A 23,843-nucleotide genomic window follows, 5' to 3' on the forward strand; every position below is an offset into this window, starting at 1 on the left:
CCCCATAACTCTGTTGCTAACACAAAGTTGTTCCTGATTGTTTTGTAGTTCGTTCTCATCTGGTGCTGGTCTATAGTCTCGTCCCCGATGTCCTTTGACAGCTCTTTAGTCTTGCCCATGGTGGTGGGCAAAACTAAAGAGTGAGAGGGGACAAACTTTATTCACATTACAAATTGAAGTCAGGAGATGGCAATCTGTTTGCAGGTTATAGGGGATTAAATACTTATCTCACTTATTGACATGCAAAAATTTACAACTTTTATGCTATTTCCAGCTATTTCCTGGAAGGGCATGAAAACTACTTATATTTTTATTTATCATTTTTTCAAATGCATTTTCCTTACAAATGTGGCACAGTTTAGGGGGAAATAAACAGGCTTTCCAACTGTATAAAATATATTTCCAAGAAGCATTGTTATAACAAAGAAATAATATATCAAGCACAAGTCTCCCTACTTTTTTTAGTTTATAATGCAGCTTTATGTGAAATTTTGCTTTGGATTCACTTTCCTTACTAGCTAACTTGGCACTCCAGCCAAGAAATCACTTCATACTCCAAAAAATGGTGAAAGTGGTAATAACTATGATGCAAAATTTAGGAATTTCTTCCTTCCCACCGTTTCCAAGTGCTCATTCATAGGAGATTTTCTTATTGTTGGGATTTTCTTCTTAATATTATAGAGCCTTTACAATATAAAACTCTTCTGAGATCGTTGTTGTTGTGAATTAGCACTTTATTATTACTAAATCCTTTTATTGAGGCTAATTGCTAATTGCTTGTAAGATCTCTCTTACAAGCAATTTCATAAAGACAATTAATTATTAGTCAAAAATGTGTTTGTTTTTTTTGTTTTTTTTGTGGGTGTCAGTTCTCAGCGTGTTTTCTGCAATAAAAGGGGGAATCACCAAAAGCATCATATTTTTCTGTGTCTGGTGAAACCACTGAGGGCTGGCAGTGAGACGGAGTTAATCACCTAAAGAACAACACATGCTGTGCAAAATAGTCAGACTTGATAAACAGGAACATTAAGACGTGCAAATGAAGCATTTTTCTTCATTATAGTTGTGTTATTCAAATATTACTGATTGGTAACGGGTCCAGTTTGCACTTAGTGGTGAATAGTGAGTGAGTATGACAGAGCACTGGAAGTAAGACAAGTGAAAGGACGGAGGGTGGTGATGTAGACCGTATCTGTGAGTAGGAATGGGTATCATTTAGGTTTTATCCGATACTGGTGCCAAACCAGTACTTTTGAAACGGTGCCGGTGCTTAAACGGCGCTCGAACCGGTGCACGAACCGGTGCTCGAACCGGTGCTTAAAGAATATAAAACACAAACTTTGTCCAAAAACCTCTCATGTTTAGCTTTAGCCTTTTTGGCCAGGGTGAAGGGAGTATCTGCCATCAAACAAGAAGACAACCGCATGTAACTACGACGGTGTTTGCTAGTTCACCTTACATGCATTAATTTAAAAAAACGCTATACGTCGCCAGGTGTTTCATCAGATTCGAGGTGTTACCTCCTTTGCACAGTATCACCTTAAAGCACTTGTTGCAGGCTGCTGAGTTTGCATCTTTTGCTGTGAAGTACAGCCAGACTTTTGACCGCTTCACCTTGGGCATTTTTAATCTGTTGCTCTGCTTTAAAAGAACATACATACCTGGGCCCGCCTACTATCCTTGGAAAGGTAAAATAATTGGCTAGAATCCAAAGTGTATGACATCTCAGGAAAAAAAAGCACCAAAATGTGCCATAATGGCTCCGGATACCAGTACCCATCCCTATCTGTGAGTGAAATAGTCAAAGAGAAGTAAAAATGGGAATGACAGACTTTTGCAGGCCTAATTATCCTACTGCTTTAATTATACTTGTAGCGAGTATCACATTGAAACCCTACACCCACCCAGCTACTACCATAGACAAGTGCCCACTCTCACTTCCACATGAAAGCAGAGACTGAACAGAAGGCGATCCCTGCAGTCTGCGCTTGCAGCTCCCCCGCAGTGGATTCTGGGTCAGGTTGTATTCACCAGTGGAGCAGAGGGAAAGCCTCGACTGGCAGGGCACAAAACACTACAGAGCTGCTGGCTTTTTGAAGCAGGGAAATGAGAATTTGCCACTGCCTGAGCTTGCATCACCCCTGCTCCTCACCCACTCCCACGGTGGAGTGGGGAAGAGTTCAGACACACCGTTTCACTCGGGCTTTGTCAGTGCAGACCGCAGCCCACGCTTTGTTCTTCAGTTTTGTGTGGATGTAGTCAGTTTGAATAGAGAATTACACAATGAAGAATGCGCAGTTATTTATTTGCATGTTGCTTTGCTGACATGCCATTGTAATACATGGGATTAAGGGACGAACATGACTGCATGTGCATGCATTTGAGAAGCTGCCTCTGGCGAACATTAGAGTGCCGTTTTCATCCTCATGACTCAGTTGAACAAAATGACACCTCAGGCTTCAACTTGTTACACAAGAGACTTGTGTGAGAACATAGGATGGTAATGACTTATCTTTTCTGCAAATAGGACTGTGCATGTCATACTCTCATAGGTAATGCAGGTGTGCTCAGGGGAAATAAATCTGTATGGTGTACATGTCTAAACACTGATTAGTTGCTTGCAGAAGGGACAGTATCATCTCACAGAGGACCAGGTTGGAAAAATGAGATCTGAAAACGGCTCAAGTCTTGACAATAATCCAACATGTTGCTAGTATGCTGATTTATTTTTCTGACATGAGCATCTGCAGACTCGGACCAATATTTACAACCATCTCCTTTCTTGTCTTGAAACGGTTATGCCGGTTTGAAAGATTTTAAAAATTAAAATACACATTTTAAAAAGATGCACTTGGATCTTTGAACCCTGAACTAAAACTATTATGTACAGTACATTTTTGTGTTTGTTTCACCTCTACACTTATAGCATTGTTCAAAACTATCGATACAAAAATCAGAAATTCAAGTTTGTTGTTTTGTTTTTTTGTTTTTTTACTTTCTGACAGGCACCGTTTAGAACTCAACAGGGGTCTTAATTGAATCTATCACTGTAATAAAAATATGTTGGCTTGTCACAAACATGATGGTGTGTCATGTGTCTGTAGGCTAATAAGAACTATGACATGCTCTAATTATCACTGCACTGCAAAGCTTTAGTTCATCTATTACAGTAGCAATGCCTGCTATCTAATATTGCTGCCAAGGGAGATGCTGACCCGGAGGCTTCTGTTTTTTAAATGCCCAAATATTAGCAAAAAAGCTTTTATTCTCTTCCAGTAATTGGCAGTTGGTGGCAGCGATGTGCAAAGAAAAAAAAGAAAAGAAGTAACAACCCAAGAAAGGCAAGTATGAAGACTTGTAAGGTTGCAACTAAAGTATATACAACAAAGCTCTAAAAGTAAATGTGTCCTTTTTAAAACTGTAGAATCTGAGGCCACATTGAGATTCTGTCATGACTTGATGTAAATAAAATAAATAAATCTATATTTGCACTACTCAAGCAATTAAGCACCATTGACACTCACATGAACTCTTTTATAGAAGCTGCCACATTTCCTTAAGCTTTCTTTCCACTAATGCATGACTTCAGAAGACACCCAGATAACTAATTCAACCTACAGCTGTTGTTCATCTGTTATTTCTCTCAAGTTTTCTGCAAAAGATTTCTTAGCACTGTGATAGTGAGAAATGTGACATTGAATGTAAGGGAAAGTGTCAGAAGATAAAGTGTTGTTTTGAGCCAAGAGAGGCATCAAATCATGACTAGAGTGAAACATGCAGTGCGTTGCACTATAAAGCACTTTACAAAAACTGGATCAGTTGCATCCAAAGCATGATTAGTCAGATAAAAAATGACTACACCATCATGAAATCGATACATAAAGCTTTGGAAAAGAGAGAACAGCAACTTCACTGCATGTAAAGCATTTGTTAAATACATATAGAAAGCTTTATATCTGCACAAGGATTAAGTAAAGCATGCCTAGTTTTCTGAGATGATCAGATACAACCTCTAAACCACAAAAGAAGGAAATGAGGTCAAATGTTGTGATGGGCTAAGGAACACCAGTATTTCACAGCAGATGACGGGAAAAAAAGACTTATTACTGATGAGTCCCAGTTTGAGGATCATGGCATTAACAGAAATGTATTAGACTCACAGTAAACACTGTGTTTTACCGGTGTGTGGGTGCATACTCTGGAATTGAACTACCTCTTTTTTCTGTAGTCATGCTCCACCTTTTTGGTAGTGTGGTTATGGAGAATGTTTTATACTCCAGCAGGATAAGTCTAAATGCATGTCAGAGAATTGCGGAAGTAAACCTGAATACAAGACATGTCTGTCAAAAATGGACAGAATAAGTTCTACAGACATGATATTGTTTGTATTTCAGGTTCCTATTGAGGAAAAAGTTATTTAGTGACAATTATCTTTATTGCTTTAGTGCCTAGCTGTTGTTAGTATGCAGCACTTATCTAATGGAGTATGACTTTAGGTAGCCACCAAATAACTGAGGACTATGCAGAAAAATATACTCATCAAACCCTTATTATTAGTGTTCATGATATATATGTATCTGTAATGCTGTTTGTTTTTGTTTGTTTTGTAGAAATTTTGTTTATAGTTTGTACACACCAGGTGAGGTAACTGTTGCACTTATTGATACTATCTGTATGTGTGAATGTCAGGAGGTTTTAGTATACAGTTATGTCTAAATTGGAAAAGCTGGGACCACTGGTTTTGAACATGTGACATAAACTGTGAATGAATTAATTGTGCATTTGTGCTTTCTTTCCTTGTGCTCGCTAGCTGCATAAAAGAGCTGTGATTGGCCCTGAGAACCCTCCTTATTCAGCTTACCTCAGTTCCACTGCCAAATTGTGAACCATAATACACTGAGAACGTTGAGCATTCCAGGCTTGCTTCGACAACGAGGTTTGTGAGGTTTTGAGGCAGTTTGTTTCCATGGATTCAGCTTAAATCACATTTGTTAGTCTGTAGTATTCTCAGGTGTTTGAACGCTGTTGTTTATTAGTGTATTATTATTATTATTATTATTATTATTATTATTATTATTAATGCTATAAAGTGTAAACCAAAGTTTAATACAGTTTTATGTTTACACTGAAAAGTGTACCAATCAAAGTATTAATCAAAAATGAATTGTATTATTTTATAATCAAAAATATTGACTAAATAATTCAAAAAAATGATTTACTAACTAATTTTTTGAAGCATTTTTGTTTTTGATCTCTCACGTCCCACTTTTGAATCACTCAAAAGTTTAAGTAGTTTCGTGACTCATAAAAATAAATCAGATACTTGGAAAGGGGTGGAGGGTTCATTTTGCTTGAGCTTTTGTTCATCGACTCTCAGAGATACTAATGAAGGTTGCTGCACATGGGTGATTAACTCACAGCATCACAGCACCTTTGAGGTCTTTGTTCCAAAGAGTGAAGGAAAATGACTTTCATCGCTCTCTGTAGCCTCCTCAAGATTTCCTATTTATTTTTCAATCCTTTATCTACATTACAAACTCCTTCCACTGAATATCTGGTAGAGCTAGTATGTTTTTACCCGTTTTCTAAATGAAGCAAATGCACATAAAAAAACTTTTTATTTTTTATTTTTTTTATTTTTTATTTTTTTTATAGAGGAATGAGAGCATAGAGGGCAAAATCAGTGTTTCCAAACAAGATTCCCAGGTGATCCTAAAAGCTTCTCAGCATTAGTTAAATCCAGTGATTGCAGACATTAGACATTATCTACAGAAAGTAGTAGTTTTGGTAATGGGATGTCCCCTCTTATTAAACCAACCTTAAGGGAAATAATTAGTTGATTCCCTGCTGAATTAAGTTTGCTCACTTACATTGAAACAGTCTTTTAATGGTATTTTATTTTAAGCAATAGAGATGAAATATCAGCCAAAAATCCAGAAAAAACATGCATAAAAGTTATAAATTGATTAGTAAATGATTGAGCAATATAAGTATTTGACCTTCCACAACCCAGCCAGAATTCTTGCTCCTACAGATGGGCTCACAGGTTACTATTGATCTATTACAAATACTCCTGATATCAACTCATTATGCTGCAATTATTTAGAAATAGAAATATAAACTAACCATCAGCTGCGCACAGTCTGGAGCTTAATGCTGAATTTTCAACAGAAAATTCAACTTATCTTGTAATAGTAACAGTAGCTTTACCAAAGTTCATACATTTGCACTTTGGACTGTACAAATTATTGAATATTTGTGCTCTATGTGTTTCCCTTCATATCCTTAGAGTGCTTTTTTTTTTTTTTCCCCTCACTGAACTTCAGTTATTGCATATCCTCTGAATTTCACTGGTTGTGAATATCAACCCCAGAGTTGTGGCTCTGACAGAGGTGAATCTAGGAGGGTACAGAGGTGGGTGGACTGCTGGAGAGACGTGCCCTGATAAATCACATCTGTTCTGGAGATGTGAGGCTGATGCCTGAACTGAAGCGTGACCGAGTGTTGAGGGGAGAACAGCTGATCAGGAGTGGGGGGGTTCAAATTCAAACTTTTGACTCCTCCTCCTCCACTTCATCTTCATTCCCTTGGGCACGTGTTCTTTTGTGTCTTTGCAAACAGGAAGCCACTGTAAGTACTTTTAAGGTGCATGCATGAGTAAATTCATCTCTTTTTCCAGAGTAGTAGCTGAGGTGAACAGATGGAGCATCAGGGAGCGTTACATAACGTCTAATATCGAGCATCATGAGGGTAAAAAAGTGGCTCAGGATAACTCGATGTGTGTGGCTTGGTGTGAAGTTTACTTTCAGCATTTTAACATAAAATCTACCACTCCAATAGACACGCTGTGAACTTTATGTGGTTCATGTTATACTTATCCATAGCAGCAACACAACACCTTCTCTTAGAGTCTGACCTGTTTATTAATGCTGGCTCGTGGCACCACAGGGAAACCATTTAATATCAATCTGAAGATCCAACCAAGGGCTCAGTCAGGTTGTCTTGGGGTGACCGTACCACTCAATTCCTTTTAGTGGATGTGGCAGAATCCAGTGTTAAACTCTGGCTTAATTATTGTACTGCACAGCTCCTTGGACCAGAAAGGCTAAATTAGCAGAAATACCTGCCTGTGGTGTCACATTAATTGTGAGGCGAACACTTGTCGCTATAAGAGATAATTTAAAAGAAATAATCTTTTTGAAATATGAAGAGCTATTTTAAAGTAAGAGGGGGCACTGTGCCTGAGGCTTTTGCAGACTCACGTGAGTTAAATGTGCCTGAACTCTGTAATGGTTCCTGCATGGATTGAATTTCTAATAAGGCTGCCGACAAAAACCTGGACTGTTTGTATTGTATTATATTGATATTATTTGACTTTCAGCTTGAACAGTTATTTAAATAACAAACACAGTTGGATCTCTGCAATGTCAGCATGAATTATCTGGCAAAAGAAAGCCAACAAACATGCAAAATATGGTGACTGCAGTCTTGTTTTTCTTTTTTTTTTTTTTTAATCAAATATGCAAAAAAAGTGTTCCAGGAATTTGAAGCTCCCACCTAAATGCTTTCTATAAAGGATATACAGCCGTAGAAGCAGCAGTAAGGTTCACTATAAGATAGCATTGTATTCTTCATAGTGACTGTGCAGTGGTGCTGTTTTTGCTGCGCGCTCAGCTATGATAATTAAAAGACTCCCTCCCCTCGTGTCCCACCCCCAGAGTGCTCGCTGTTTCCTACACAACTCAAAGAACAAGTTCTCTGCGTTACCTAACATCGAGACATCGAGGGCGGGAACACTCAAAAATCCTGCTTCAGACACTGAAATTAACTTTAATTAAAATTTAATTATTATTATCCTTATTATTATCACCAGTCTCTTCTGCTGAAGGGGAGTAATTTCACCTCACAAAAGCAAGTTAGTAGCTTCAGGATTTGTAATCATGAAGCGAAGACTCGTGACTGAAAAATATGACTAGCAGGAACATTCCACCAAAAGGTTTAACAAGAAGTTATATTAAAGTTTGCCTCTTTATTATTTAAAAAGTAATTTCCAATATAATATTTACTTCACAGTATATATTTTTAAGCCTTAGCTTGAACAACTTTACATATCTGAAAAGTTGTTCAAGTATCTCAAAGGAAAGGAAAAGCATCAATTATGGTTTCCACTCGAACATATTATCTGTCTGTTGGAGTTGCATAAATACGGTCTCCTCAATCTGCACATTTTTTTTTCTTACGCGGTCTTTTTGGCACACAGAGAATTAATGTAACCATAAATCGTCCTCTTATTTGGAATACAGTTCATCATTATTATTATTATTAAACTAATGGGAGATTTTTTTTTCTTCTCTTATGATAGTCAACTCTGGTTTAATATGATACACAGGAGATTTCATAAATAATGATTATTTGTAATTGATTGAGAACATTTTAGGAATAAGCTGACTGGAAAGTGTGCACTACATCTTATGGACATTTTTTCTTGTCTTCATCCTGACTCTGCCTGTTTTCCACAACTGGGGCCTCAACTGGTTTTGTTTCCAAATGAAAATTCATATATTCATGCTAACTGGAAAAGCAGATACGAGAGCAAATCTGAGCATGTAGCTATGAATATTATTTAACATGTTAGAGTCATGCTTATTCCCATGAGCTTCCATAAACAACCGACTGAATTAAGTAGCTATATGGTTATTGACAGTAAATCTGTTTGCTGAAATGAAAATGTGGACGCCTGCTCGTTTAAGTGCATATCACCTTTGGGGAAATAAGAGAAATAAAAGCAAAGACAAGGATGAGGATATTTTGGAGTGAGTTAAAGGCAGACAGTAAAGGTAACAGTTAGTGACAGAAAGGCAGGGAAGAACATTTGTCAGACTGCAGGGTTTCCTCTGAGGGAGGTCACTAACCCTGGCGTTTACCTCTGTGCAGCTTGATGTCATTTGCATGTTCACACGTTCGCATGTCAATTATCAGACCTCTAACAGCGCTGTCACATGTCGACTGTGGTTTATGTCTACCCTCCCTCTGAGGAGAAAGACGAGACGGCAGGAGGAGTACAGACAAACAGTAATGCAAACTAGAATGATTAAAGATTTGTATTTTCTAATTATGTTTTTGTTTTATATCAGTTTCAGTGTGCTTTATTATTCTTATGGCATCTTATTAAAGGTATCTTCTGGATTTGGTAAGAAAGTAAAATGAATGTTCATTTTCTATGAAAAATGAAATGTGTGCATCCTGAAGTGACACCTACTTAAGACAAACATTTTTGGCTAATATAGATACACATATTGTTAAAATAATAGTTTAATAATCTTTCCTCCCTTCATCTCACTGTGGGTTTGTGATTTTTGTGGGTTATTTTTTTCTTTTTTCTTTAAAGGGAAATCGGCACCTGCAGGACTGGTGATATGTTCATTGTCCACAGGATACTCATCCAGGCTTCATTTACACTGTAGATGAAATGATGGCGTCCCGCTGACTGATGACTGGCTGCACAGTCTGGGTAATAAAACCAGTTTACCCATCACACCGATTTTCTGTGCAATACATATTTCCTCCAGGTGTAAGCAGTGGCTGGCTGCCTTGGAACAGCAAATGCATATTGATGCATGCAGAATGATTTCATTCTTAATGACTTTTCTGCTTCATTCTTCTGCTTTGATTGAGCTACAAAAAAATCAATATACACCAGCAGCCTTCCTCCTTTCATATCATTGCAATTTGTCTTTACAAAATACATCCACACATGCTTAATAGACAAATACATAATGTAGCACTTATTCCCACAGTGATTTCAGCTATTCATGGTGACTCATGCTGGCCACAGTAATGAGTGAGACACCTCATAAAAAGGATGAGAAAAGCATGCAGGCCTTTCAGCCGTCCTCTGGCTCATCCTCTCATTGCCTGTTCCACGGATATTTCAGGAGTGATATTTCAGTCCTCCACTTTAATGCTTTTGTTGATGGCAGCTGAGCGTTTGTGACACACACCTGAAGATACAGGCTAGCAGTCATATCAAATGTCAGGACTGGGGAAATGGTTTAAGCATAAGCCGCTCCTTCAAACCGCATCTCTGCTCCGTCCTTTTGATCTTCTCGGATTATCAGTGATGTCTCCCGGTTGGTCTGCATCAACGACAGCCTGTTGGTTGCTGATCTGATTTTTAGTGCACGGTTGAAAGGAAGCCTGTAGGAAAGCATTGAGTTCCTGTTTGAGTTTTGGATGAAAGCCCACATGACAGGCTCACAGTGTCTTGTGTGTTGTTGTCCATAGGTGGGCAGTGTTAGAGAGGTAATAAAAGGTAGATCCAACCCACTTCTCCCCCCCTCAGAGGGATAAGCAATCTGATTTTGCTGCAGTTTTTCCTGGAAGATCCGTCTCTAAACCGGAGCATCCAGGCAAGAGGCCAGAGACTCAGGTGCTCAGTGCTCAGTGAAGCAGAGAGGAGCTCTGCCTGTGTGTCACTTTGACATGAATGTACTGTTTCTGACTGTGTGTTGCCCTGGATGTGTAGTTATGAGTGTAGTTTTGAGTCGTACTTTGGAAACTGTATTGTTTTCTGCAGGGCTGTGCAACTTAAAAGGTTGTAAACCACAGCACCTGCACCACATGCTGTCAGTCAGGAGTGTGCTTTTTGTTGTGGTGTCTGCATAAAAGCTTTTACATGTGCACTTCAGCTGCCAGCTTCACTTGTGAGTGAACTGTCCCAGTGAGGAGGTTATTTCTCAGGGGATTCCGACTCTGACAGTGGGTTGCTCTTGCAAGCTGAGCCCAAGAACCCATGGGACAGAGAGAGACTGTTTTTAAAGTCTCCCCAGGCTTCATAACATAAAGTAGTGTTTAGGATAGTTTCTAAAGAAAGAGGTTATGATTGAATCAGGCTTTGTGGTATATCTGCAGAAAGCAGAATCAAGGGGAAAAACAGCTGAGAGCCATATTACAGAGAAATTGTAGCAGAGATTTTGGGTGGTGTCCAAAATTTGGGGATATTGGTTTCTACCTCCCCTCCAGTGCAATAGAGATAAAGGAACAAAACTGAAATTATTACCTCTTTCAATAAACCCAATAATCCCAAAATGGAAGATTTTAGGGAATAATTTGAGTTAGAGCATTTATCTCTGTTAAATTTAACTAAAGGCATGTATGAATGACCAATGGTAAAAGTTTGCACCGCTATGCAAAAGTCTTGAACCACACCTCAATTCTTTGCTTAGCTGGGAAAATTGGAAATGGATGCAATGCTATATTGAAACGTGCACAAATATGAATGGAAATACAGTATATGTATTTCAAACAGAGTTTGTACAGTTCTAACAAGCTTGAAATTCAATTCGGATGTACCCTTCTTCCAGGCCCAACCGACTCTACATTTATTAAGCCTTTTTTAACATGTTTTAATGCTTTGTATCTTGTTCTATTTAATCTCAATACCCCCTAAAAACAGTCAGTGATCACTGTCGGCCTCCCTCTGTTTTTATTACCACTGTTCATTTTAAAGCTGTTTTTAAAACCTTGCGATGTAACTACAGCCCAGCCCATGCAGCAGTATATTAAAGACTAACCTTATATTGCAGTTGTTCTCCTGACTGAAGTTTGGTCCGTTTACAGCATCCTGCCATGCAATTGCATTTGTCCCTGACCATCGGGAACCCTCATGTTAACTTTTATCGAGTGGAAAAAAGTTAGCGTTCGTCCTCCATCTTCTCTGTGTTTATGTTATGCTAACATAGCTGTGTCGCTAGCGATCACATAGCACTTCATTATATACCAGCTAGTCCAACTTCAGTAACCCTAAAACGTCACTGGTGTTTACTTTCCTGTTTTCATTTATGTTGGAAGTTATAGCAGAGCTGTACGTTTAAATTTTTTCAGAAATCTCTCAGTCAGTACATTATCTATTGTCTTTAGATGGAAACTAGCGAGCTAACTTCTAACTGTTAAATTTCATAAATTCTGTTTTCATGGATGCCTGGATGTTAAACTTAATTGTTAAACCTGGTAGAGCAGCCACACTGATCATTTTATTGCAGATGAAAGAAATTAGACAGTTTCTCTAGCTTGCAGTGTTTGTTTGACTTCGGGACCTGCCGTGGGGTTTGGGCCCAGACATGGCTAATGACGTCAGACTTAAAGACCGGATATTGAGTATGACTACCTTTATTCTTCTACAATGCCAGGACTCAATTAGGCAAGCTTTAAACAATAGTTCTCCAGGACAATAAAAGAAGAGTATTTCAGTATGCCATGCATCTTTTAATTGGAAGTATTTTTTTTGTTGTGTTATATTATATCTGTGTGAAATATACCTGATGATAGTGTTACAAATCGGCATGCTAGTGTTCTAGGGTTAGGGCCCTGGTAAGGCCAATCCAGGACTGATAGTGTTCCACTGAGTGTGGTGTTATCTGGGTATTCTTTTAATGTACTGGCGATGTATTTGGGATCATTGTTTTGTTGGAAAATGAAGCTATTGCCAATCTGATCCTTTATAGCATGATGGATCAGAATCTGACATTACTTCATTCATATTTCCATCAATTTTTACCAGATCTCTAATAACACTGGCTGAAATGCAGCCTAGTGTTTTGGGATGCGTGTTAAGCCATTTACCCTGCTGTGTCTGGCTGTGCAGGTGCTCAAAGGTTATCATGGCACTGTTGGCCCATCCTCGCCTTTGTTGCTCATTCGCTGCGAGTCATCTCTGCATTCCCTATAGTCTGTTTATTGTGGTTTAAAGCTTAGTTCCAAGTCGCATGCTCAGATCTGTGCGCCACATAAATCCTTTGATGATCTTGCGTTTGGATGTCCGCTGCACAAACATTGCTCTGCTCTGCCAAGCCTGTCATTCTGTTTAAGCTGCAGTGCTGTTTATGAGAGAGAGAAATTTACCGCAATAATTGGACTTGAGGATGGGGATTTATAAATATTACAATGTGCTGAATCTTTACCAATAACTGGTACTGCTATTTGCTGTCATGACCCCCCCAAGCTAGGAAAGATTAAAGATTGATCCTCTCCAACTGTACTGTAAAAAAAACAAACTCTGTGACATCTCTGTGCTACTGTGGTTGATCAAGACAAGATTTACAAATATTATATGGGGAAAGAAAAAAACCCGCTCAGACACAGGACATTAACGGAGTTGGCAGCCCAAACAAGCATCAGCTTTTTTGGGCTTTTACATTTTTTTTTTTCATCAGTAATTATCTGATTTTCTTCCAAGCATCTGAGCCAGGTTTATACAACTCTGAATCTTCACAGGCAGGCACTACAATCCTGTACGCACGTTGACAAACAGCTCAGTATCAAGTATAAAGTAGACACATTTGTAGTAATATATAAATTGTATATCACTGACGTTTCTGTGCATTTCTCTGATGTCCAGTTCATGGAGATTTACAGCACAAACAGTACAGACCTTTCAAATGTTCATATTTCTAATCCTCAAAAAAACCAAAAAAAACCCCAAAACGAAATTCACTAAAAAGCATGAAATAACATAATAGTGGAAATTTATCAGCCATTCCTCAGGTTTGCTTCTGCTCATCAAATAACTTTTTCCCTCTGTAAATCCTAGTCTGTTCTGCATTAACATTTTTAAATTCAATGCAAAGAGCCAACCAATTTATTTCAGTTATTTACTTATAAACAATTTCGAATACGTTCAGTGGCAAGTAAAGTTTGGTTTCTAATTCATGTTAATTATTTTAGTCAATTTCCTGCGGTGGCCCCGAGAGGCCAAACGGACTACAACTTAAGAAAACACCAGCAATAAGAAAACCACTGCAAAAGCAAACAAAACACAACGGAAATAGGAAAAACAAAAGTGGAAATGGGGAAAAAAACAGATTTCCAAAAGCACAAGGGAAATGTTTCTGGGGAGACAATAACCCAACGGACCAGTTGCAGTAACTAAAATATGCTCAGAATTGCGCTGGGAGACACTTAAAAGAAGTGGAGGATCTATCGGTTTTGTGAGGAAAGAAAAGATGAGAGGTAAGTGTGTTAGCCTAACTATTAGCCTAAAAATTCGTCATCAGTATTATATGAATCATGAGATTAAAACACACTTACCTAGCATATTTTGGTTCCTGCAACTGGTCTGTCGGGTTATTGTTTCCCCAGAAACACTTCTTTTGTGCTTTTGGAAATCTGTTTTTTCCTATTTCCGTTTCTGTTTTTCCTATTTCCGTTGTGTTTTGTGTGCTTTTGCAGTGTTTTTCTTATTGCTGGTGTTTTCTTAAGTTGCAGTCCGTTTGGCCTCTCAGGGCTACTGTAATTTTTTCTTAGACTACATCACTATAACTACTACTCTTTAGACAGCAGGTCTAATATCTGAAACATTAGATTTACTTTGTCATAATCTTCTTTCGGTCAGTGGCTTTAGAAGTCACCAAATGGGATCACCTGCCTCCGCACCTAACCCTCTGCATATCCTCCTTCACTAAGTACATGAATCGTCTCTGTGGTCTTTGTCTTTTTCTCCTGCCTGGCAGCTCCATATTCAACATCATTTGCTGGGGTTAAACTGGGTCAGAATGATCTGGAATAGCCTTCGGTTAATAAGTAATTAAATGTGATAGGTTGATACAGGTTACTCTTAAATTAGTTAATTTTGTGTGTGGGTGAGTGTGGGTGTGACTAAGTGAACGTGCGCTGCAGCTTGTCATTGCTTCCAGTGAGGGCATAGATATATTTGCTCAGTAATAAGAAAATAAAGATGTCCCACAGCTGCTAACGGATTCAGCTCATCTTTTCTCCTTCTCATCTTGTGATGTGTTTTTTGGTGTTAAAATATGAAGTGCCAGGTAATTTCAAAGCGTTCAATTTCAGCTCAACAACCAAACACCGAAACTGTCTGTGAGCTAAATGTATCGTTGCTGTATTTCCCAGGGAGAGAAAAAATGGTAATGAAGAGAGGACAGGAGTGGAAGACCAGAGTGCCTCTCTAATACTGCTCGACCTGAGCTGTCCCTGTGATACACTGCTTTCTAATCTTCTCCATTCTGGTCACTTCCTATGAAAATTAGCTTAGCTTCAATTCTGCCACCTCCATCTTCACCTCCTTTTTGTCAGTGCCACTGTCTCCAAACCAGACATCATAGCAGGTCTCATTACCATCTTATAAATCTCTCCTTTCACTCTTAGTGCTGTCCTTCATTCACAGATACCTCCTGACACTCATCTCCACTCTTTTCCCACCTCTCTTTTGCACTGTCTGTTACTTTTAGATAACTGACCCTAGCTATTTTAACTCTCCTACCTTCACTACCTCACTGTTACACCTGCTTCCATGTCCATTTTCAACTTCTTTCCTTAGAACCTAAACATAGGTAAACCTGCTTAACTGAAGAGTGTTAGATGTAGTTGAAAGATCTAATTTGAGACAGAAGTCAAGATTCCAGTCCATTTAAATTGAATTGTAATTAATATTTCATAATAAAATCATATTTTTGAACATTTTATTAACTTTTTAAAAATAATTTTAAATAATGTATAGAATTAAAATACTTTTGAAATGTTTTTATCGTGATAATAGTAATAATAAATTATAAATATGTTTTATAACTTTTATTAAAAATATAGAAAGAACAGATTTTTGCTATTTATTGTTATTAATAATTATATAATGCCAGACTCTTATTTTCATGTTGATAATGATGATGTGTTTGCTGGTTTATAGCTCTTTTTTTTTTTTTTGTTGTTGCTATCATAACATTTCTTCTTTATTTATTGATTTATTTATTATAAAGAGCTGATCAGCTGTTATAGCTAGAAAAGAACAAAGAGTTAAAATGATGAGAAATGGTCCTCTAATCTCATCTTAATGTGACATGAACTGTTGATCATTGAATTGTATGGTACGGGCACCCTGCATAGTTTCCTTGTCTTGCTTGGGTGTTGCACTGTGAGGATTTGGATGTTAATGCACTGGTAATACTTATTTGTCGATATTCAGTATTATATTACTGTAATACAACAGTTTCAATTTTTGTGTACTTTTAGGCACAATGTGGCACCATTGCATAAAAACAGTATAGTCTTACTAAAGCTAGAATTTTGACATTCTTATATTTATAACATGTTTCTGAGCTTTGTGTCATCCTCCGCTGATCCCAATAAACATTTTCGACTTTACCGCAGCTTTTCAAATTAAAGCAAATCTTTGCAAAAACTGTGCAGAAAGCATGCTCAGCAAAAATATTATCTGTTTGCTCTGAATGTTGAATTGTTATCTTTTTGTTGATGGATAATGAGGAAATGTGTTTGCGACAGTATTTAAATGCTATTCATATTTTCTTCATGATTATTGGTGTGAGAGCAGGCTGCTGCCTTAAGACAAAACTCTCACAGGGACTATCACAGTGTGATGGGTCTGACTGACTCCTCAGAGCTGAACCGTGGCTTTGCTCTGTGACAGGACCAAGAGAAATGGAGGAAGCAAGTTTCTGTGGCAGATGCTGGGCTGTCTCATATTGTCTCACATGGGACTTAACACATTTAGTACCCCATGGGACTCAACAAAAAAAATAATAGCCTCTCTATAAAAACACAGGCGCATCCCTCAGCTGTTCGATAGGAAGCAGTTTTGTTTTTATTTTTTGTGTTTGGTATATTTTAAGACGGATCCCTGTCGTGCCCTCCTGGTGCCCCCTGAGGCTGACTGCACACCACAGATTGCTTTCTGCTGGCTCTCTGGATACTGTTAGACTGGAAGAGCCTGTGAGCAGTGCCTGTTCCAGCCTTTTCCACCCTGCCGTCTCTTCTCCCGCTTTATGGTGAAGCTGCCCTGACCAGCTGGTGGAGCTGGGTAGCTGCAGGCTGCCTTGGACTCCGATCAAGTATTGATGTCTGGCTTTTTGTGCTGGCTGACTCACCAAAGACGAGCTCTATGAGACGGAGAGAGAGAAGCATTCTGGAGAGGATGGTGGTTCAAAGGAAGTTTGCATAAAAATTAAAGAGCTAATTGCAGTGTCTTGTGCCAAGATTTCTTACATGCATATTTAAATAGAAACTTTTACCTAACTTATTGAAATACACCCAAGTCCCTGATATACTCGAACCATTCACTTACTTCAGATTTGATCTTCAATGTATTTGTAACATGAATGACAAATTTTCTCTTTTTGAAAGATATACCAGCAGAAGAAAACTGCACGAAATCGCTTACTGTGTATGCCTGTGTTTACCCGCTAATATGTCCAGGCTCATCAGCGGCGGGTGCTTTGGCAAAGGAGTGTGCGAAAACTAATCATGGTTGCTGACCTTTTCGAGTTCCATCATGCTGTGCATGGATAATCTCTAGGCAGGCTGTTGTCAGTGTGCATGGGTCAGACGAGAAGGCTAAGGTTCCAGAACTGTTACTGATTGGTTTGGGTCAATTTCTTCCTGACCTGAGGGTGTTTTTACACCAACCCTGTTGTTTTATCTGTTTATACGAGCTATTATGTTCATATGAGCAGACTCTTGAACCCTGATTATTAACCTTTGGAGTTTAACTATAAGACTTTGGTCTTAAAAAATACTGTGTAACACTGGTATAAGTCCCCTAAAGCAGGGTTACAGTTTTCAATTTGATGGCAGCTCAATAAAGGTTTTCAAAGAAATTGTGTTTATTACTACAAATCTAAAAGTCAGAAAATTAGTCAGGGTAGAAGGGAGGTTGTTGGTTTTCTTTACTAACAGTAACAGAATAAACTTATAAAGCACAATTGTTTGTGTTAGTTTGCTCTCAGAAACAGTAAATTAAAAAGACAGTGATCCTATTTCAGAATACTGACCTTTAAAAAGTGCAGACTGAGCTAAATTGCAGCACTAATAATCCTGAAAAAAAGGTTATTTTTACAGAGTTCCCTCTGCGTTGACAAAAGACGTACATAAGAAACTTTTAAAACTCTTTAAATGTAATCCACATTACACTAGTGGTACACCATGGTGTTTACTGCCAAGTGGCAAACCATCGGGACTAAAAATGAAGCCAATGCAAAAGTGTCTACTCCTCCAATAGCCACGTCAGGCTGCCTCTAGAAGCAAGTTAATCCCCATAGGCTCACATGTTAAAGTGCAAAACTTAAACGATGAAACTACAGTAACATGTTTGCATCCCGGTTCAAAAAATGGTTATAGTCTGTAGCTTGCTTACCCTCTCATTACAACAATGTTTAATTATTCCCTTTGGATTTGGCTTAAAATTACTGACCTATGTGCAGTTGGTGCCTTTTGTAGAAGTTTTACTGCAGTTATCTATGATAACAGTCGTGGGAGATATGTGTTCCAGTTTTTGGTATTGCAGCAATTTATTAGTCTGTTACTTTGTGTTTTTGAGTAACAGACTATTAGTTATGTCACAGTAGCTAAATCCTGTATATACATTTGACGGTTTCCAGTGAAGTCCAGAATGGACCAAACAAACATTGGCTCTAAAAAAAAAAAAAAAAAATGGAAAAAAATACAAATGTTTACAATCAGCAGTTTTACCTTTGTGCTGGTCCTTTTGATTACAGACTAAACTTTCATTCACAATGCAAAATATCTCCTGTTTTTGTGGAACCAAACTAGAGCTTTACAAACTGTTTAATGTTCTTCTGTTTGAAGTGAAACAGTGTTGCTGACTTACTAGATCGATGAGTTGATGCTTGCTGGTTTGTATAGTTTGCTAACATCAAACTTAATTCTCTTTAAATTTCTTCAAGCTTTCTTGTGGTGTCTCCCCACTTTGCTCCTGTGATATTTTCAGCAAATAACTTGTTTAAAAAAAAAAAAAAGATAAAGAACGTTTCTAATTTTCTGTGGACAATGTAATTTAATATGATGTAATATATGATATTGTTGTCTCCTGAGCAACTATGCCATGCTGTTTTAAGTTGCTACCACAACTTTATATAATCTGAACTTTAAAAAAAAAAAAGCCTACAGCTTACATAATCGGGCCATCATTCTGCCATTTTCATAACAATTTGTTTTGCTTCGTTTGTATAGAAATGAAAACACTTTCATTTTTTTCACGTTTCTTTTTCATTTTTTCTTTTCCCATATCTTTCACTTCCTTGTGCAGACTCCTGCATATGTTTTCCTGTCTTTTTACTTTAGTGTGATACAAGTTTCTGCATTTTATTGAGAAATGTTAACGTGTTTCACTCTGGCAGACCTATATTTACATCCTGCTTTGTATCTCCTCATGTCGTACTGATGGTGTTTTTGTACCTGCTGCAATTTAAATGGTTTCACTTTCGTCCCTTTCATCCCATTTGCTCAATTCTTCTACTACACCATATATTTTCTTTTCTGCCATCACTTGTGGAGTAGACACCCAGCTTCCTCAAGGAATCATTACACATTCTTTCAAGCTTGGCACAACAACAAAAAATAAAATCTCAGGCTTCTTTACAACCATCTAAACAGAAAGAATTCACAGGTGTCTGCTCTTATACAAATGCCTCTTTGCAGTGTTTGATGTAAAAATTAAACTTATTGCAATTTCATAACATTCATGTCATTATAGTACAGTTAAATTGTTTAGAATATATTTGATTGCCGGAATCTACACCTTTTTTCTTTTTCATTAGTTCAAGGAAAAGTCTTTATCTGTAAAAACCACTAAAATCAGTGAGACTACACCTATACAGTCATATGAAAAATTACCAACTCGCAGATTGCTTCCACAGGGTTTAAGAGTTTAAGTCAGATACAACTTAACCTAATAATGAATAAGACTGACCACTTCTAACAGAAGTTTTTGTCATTTTACTGGTTTGGAGAACTCGGTTGTGTTTTAACTCAAACTAATTAAAACACTATTGCAGAACCTCGAGAGCTGAGCATGAACAAATGTTTTCAAATCTCAATGAGCAGAACAACGTTGTAAAGAGGGGGTCAAAATTTCTCTGTAATAAAGTAAGGGCCTGATAATGTCACACAGATCAATGTATTGTTGCTAAATGTGGTTCGACAAACTATTGAGTAATGTGGTGTACTGACTGCATCAGTTTTAAAGATTTATTGGTTTCTTTTCTCATTTAATATTATCCTTACTGAGTCAACACACATATAGACAGGATTATTTTTATAGACGCGAGGGTGAGAAGGTAATGTGTTTGTGGTGTCCGATATCAGCCTGCTTTTGTATAATTTCTTTAGGGAAGTAACCAGATGATATTGTGCGTGTATCGCCTCCTCATGTCAGTGATGAATCAACTTGAGATGCAGACGGACACATGCTATGTTTTGCGGTAAAAACATAAATCACTGTATCATATTCTCAGCTCAGAGACCACAAATGTGTGTATTACTTGAAGGCTACACTGAGGGTTTAAATGCCTTTTAGTTCCTGTCTGTTACCTGGAAAGTAGAAGTGCACCTCTGCCACACACAGACACAGGATGGATGAAAAGTGTGTGCTCGAACTTGAAAAGTGAAAGCCTTTTACTTCAGTCTTCATTGCAACATTTATTTGAAATATTTATTTCCAAATGTGATGAATCTATATGAAATTGTCTTAATATATGAAGGCTGCAAAACAGTTTTTGATGTTAGTAATAAGCTGTACTGTGGTTAGCTGGATGAACTCGAACTAGCGACCTTTTACTTAACTTGAAGTGAAGCGAAAAAGTGGTACTGTAAGCTGGATTTTGTTATTTTAAGAAGAGGCTTAGGGTAGCTAATGTACTTTAGGCCCGCTGGCCTGAGCTTCACATTTACCACATACCATCTTCATAGCTTTGAAATGTGTCCCAAAATGTTCCTTTACTTTGTTACATCATCAGAGAGTAAAAACTCTCTTTGTGAGCATCTTACAGACATTTCCCACATTTCCTATTTCACCTTTACTGTAGGCACTGTCTTAGTTTATGAGCATCCACAAAAGCTCGAGTTTTCTTTGATGGGCCGAATATTGTTTCATTGAAATCCACAGATGAAACATGTCTGCCTTTGGTAATGTTTATGCTAATACAGGATGAGCTGCAACTGTACTTGATGCTTTCTAAATCTTGAAGTCTACATTAAAACCCTTCCACGTGGCTGCTTTTTTTTTTTTTTTTTTTTATAAACAAAAAGATGGGACAAATCATCCCCTTTGTGCTTTAGGTGGTGACTCACACTGTGAAAAGTGATCAAAAAAAGGATCAACCAGGAACGAAGACACAGAGAGGCAGATAGATTTCGGGAATTCTCTGTGAGGCTTTTATGTTGTTTAAACTCCATGCTGGGTGTAAATTTTCCACTACTGCTGCACAAATAATCCCCAGGGTTGCAATAATTAAACCAGCAGGGGAGAGTGAAAGAGGATCAGTGTTTCCTATGTGGCAACAGAAGCATCCCCTCTGTTGTCAGACTGGCTGACCACAGCAGTCAGGAGCTTATTGACAACATTTATGGCTTCACGTTACTTAGTGCTGTGCAAAAGGCATCTTGTTATTGTGTAGTTTTACGTGTAATTTCTAAGAAACACTTCAGTTGTGTACACGTAATGTGTGCACCTGTTTGTGATCAGGTTATTGGAGGTTATATTTGAATTAAAGAATCATTCTGTGTGGATGCGTGTACAGTGTTTCCAAACAGACCGAGAATATGAAATCTGTGCATTGTTATTGTAAACATAACAATGTAGAATATTTGATTTTGATGAAATGGTGCCATCACATGAATAATTCATGGTGAAAACATATTATTTCAGTAAAAAGATAAGTCAGTATGTGTACACGCTGATATAGAATCTGCATTTACTGCTGCCATCACTGTAGAATAAGGTGATTCTAAGATGATTGTATCCTGCAAGCTGAAAATACTCACTGAGGAGCTTCACCTTACAGGCAGCCTGTAAGGGTACACAATTCTGTGAAAAATATGTATATTTAAATAGCTTCATCAATGTTTTGAGAGAAGAAAAATACCTTAAAATGTTTGTTAGACCTTAAGGATAAACAGGGTGCGAATCAGTGAATGTAGCATTGCTGTTTGTCTGCAGGAAAACTCTGTGTAGTTATTGTGAACTAATGAGTAAATAGAGGCATTTGTTTGAATTGTAAAAAAAAATAATAGATCACTCGAGTTTCTGTCCAGCCAATCAACTATACCACTTTACTCGGTACGCCATGCTTTAAAAGGGTTGAGCCCTCTTTTGCCTTTGTTTTAGCCTCAGGCTTCTGCTTCGATGGGTTGTGCATGTTTTGGCTTTAACGAGTGATGATTTGAGATACTGTTGCCTTGTTATTGGCTCGAAGTAGTCGGACTATTCTCCTCTGACCTCTGGCATCATCTTGTTTGCAAGTGGTCAATATATACACACTTATTTATTTATTTTAGCTTTGTTTTTGGAGCTGGCAGCTACTCAAATGTCAGGATCTTGATTTCTGTCTGCTTTCCATTTACAGTTCGAGTAGCACTGAGAGATTGGATTTGAGCAGATTTTGGTTGCATGCATGAAAAGTCCTGAAGCCAATTTTGAAAAATTCAGCTATTGTCTGATGGATTTTGTCTTGTTTTTTAATATTTACCTGCATCAGTTGCTGGCAGCGGAAATGGGAAGTTTTTTGTCTGGATGTTTTCACTGTCTATGCCCCAGACCTTGAAAAATGGGTTATTAGCCCACAATGCTAAATACACACACATATGCAGACACATACTCAGATTTCTGAGCTTTTCTGGTTTAAAAACCACCATTGCAGACAAAAACAAGTAAATGAAAGCTCTGTAGGTGTGAACTAAAATGGTAACATTACAGCAGTGAAAGGTGATGTATATAGATAGATAGATATCTCTATCTGTCTGTCTGTCTACCTTTGCATGAATGATTCAAGGTTTCTGAGGCATTATATAAAGGCATAGTATATATTTCAAGGTTTTCCCTCTGTATTTCTCTTCATCCCACTTGGCATGGCTGTCAGTAAAAGTAAATTCTTCCCATTTCTCCTGAAGTTTGCCAGACCTTTACTCTTTATTCTCTGTGAAGTTGAATAGCATGTGGTTGAAGCTATCCTTTAAATATAAACTGCACCTGAACTTTGTTTTTGAATATGGCTTATATGCAGCCAGGTAATGCTAATCAGATTAATTTGATTAATTGATTATCAGCAAGTGTGACCACTGCTATGAAAGCAAAAGTTTGGGCATTATTCCGGTCTGCATCACTGAGGTATGTTAACACAATGCCACAGTCGTAAATGTTCAAGACAGAAAAAAATTTAACACATTTATAGATGTTTGGAAGGTTTACCAGGAATATGGTAGCCTGGGTCATGCATAATTTATGGTTCTGTGATTATGTCTGTTTGCTTGTCTATTTCCTGGTGGATTTCATGCAGAGAGAGGTTTTCATTCAACACAAATATGCTCCTGTGCAGTCCTAGAAAATCCCAACTGCACGTTGCTGGATGTGGATAATGCCGCATGTCAGCTGAATGCTTGACAAGTGAGCGGGAACAGAGAAGGGAGTAGCAGCAGAATTTACCAGGATTTGAAAAATACAACATGAAAAGTACAGAGTGGCTTCAGTGGACACTTCATTCTGTCTCACTGGAGCTCTTTGCATGTTATAACTCCGCTCTCATCCGCAGCTTTCTGATGAACCAATAACAACACAAACAAGAGTATCCCACAGATCAGTTGTCTCACACTCTTTATATACTGCCACTATCAAGAACACGCTCTCCTTGCAGTGTTGCATTTTAACAAATCGCAAGACTTCTGGACCAGAGGAGACCAAAGTTGAGGTGCTTGGTTATAATGCTCAGTAACGTGTATGGAAAACCCAAACAAAGCATATCAGCACAAGGTGCTACAATTGCCCAGTCAAAGTCCAGAACTCAAATTAATTAAAATGCTATTGCAGAACC

General features: G+C 37.9%; 1 long non-coding RNA gene across 2 annotated transcripts in view; it reads left to right on the forward strand.

Annotated features, from left to right (window-relative positions):
* LOC102303518 overlaps positions 1 to 9,585 on the forward strand; it is a 23,219-nt gene extending 13,634 nt beyond the window's left edge. The window contains exon 3 of one of the 2 annotated variants that reach the window (XR_315768.3): positions 9,389 to 9,585. This is a non-coding gene — a long non-coding RNA (uncharacterized LOC102303518). Of the gene's footprint in view, positions 1 to 3,276; positions 3,342 to 9,388 lie in introns of those variants that run through there. The other variant, XR_001336281.2, reaches the window with a different exon arrangement.
* The last annotated feature ends 14,258 nt before the right edge of the window (positions 9,586 to 23,843 follow it).

This window comes from Haplochromis burtoni, unplaced genomic scaffold, assembly GCF_018398535.1.
Source record: "Haplochromis burtoni strain Fernald_Lab_line unplaced genomic scaffold, NCSU_Asbu1 Contig_52, whole genome shotgun sequence".
Lineage (NCBI taxonomy): Eukaryota > Metazoa > Chordata > Actinopteri > Cichliformes > Cichlidae > Haplochromis > Haplochromis burtoni.